Source organism: Penaeus monodon, chromosome 15 (genome assembly GCF_015228065.2).
Source record: "Penaeus monodon isolate SGIC_2016 chromosome 15, NSTDA_Pmon_1, whole genome shotgun sequence".
Lineage (NCBI taxonomy): Eukaryota > Metazoa > Arthropoda > Malacostraca > Decapoda > Penaeidae > Penaeus > Penaeus monodon.
The window spans coordinates 10,493,590-10,493,807 of record NC_051400.1 but is presented as its reverse complement, the minus strand read 5'-3'; the positions used below and the strand labels follow the sequence as shown (position 1 = coordinate 10,493,807).

At 38.1% G+C, this 218-nt stretch overlaps 1 protein-coding gene across 1 annotated transcript in view; it reads left to right on the top strand.

The window, feature by feature from the left end:
• The window catches only part of LOC119581739, a gene marked incomplete at both ends in the record, with an annotated part of 64,510 nt that overhangs the window by 28,790 nt on the left and 35,502 nt on the right, over nt 1-218 (top strand).

The window sequence follows — 218 nt, the reverse complement described above, 5'->3', positions numbered from 1 at the left end:
AAAAAAATCCACTGGCGTCCGACTCAAGGATTCTTAGACATTTAGCTTGGGTGTGCTATCTCGCAGCGCCTCGCAACATATGCATATCATTATATGAAGGACCGCTGTAGCTGTATTTTTTCTCCTTCTGCTTCATTTCCCTTTTCTTCGTATTTCTCTGTGTCTCTTCATTGTCTATACTATGAAAATTAAGATTATTGTGAAAGTTGTTCACAATA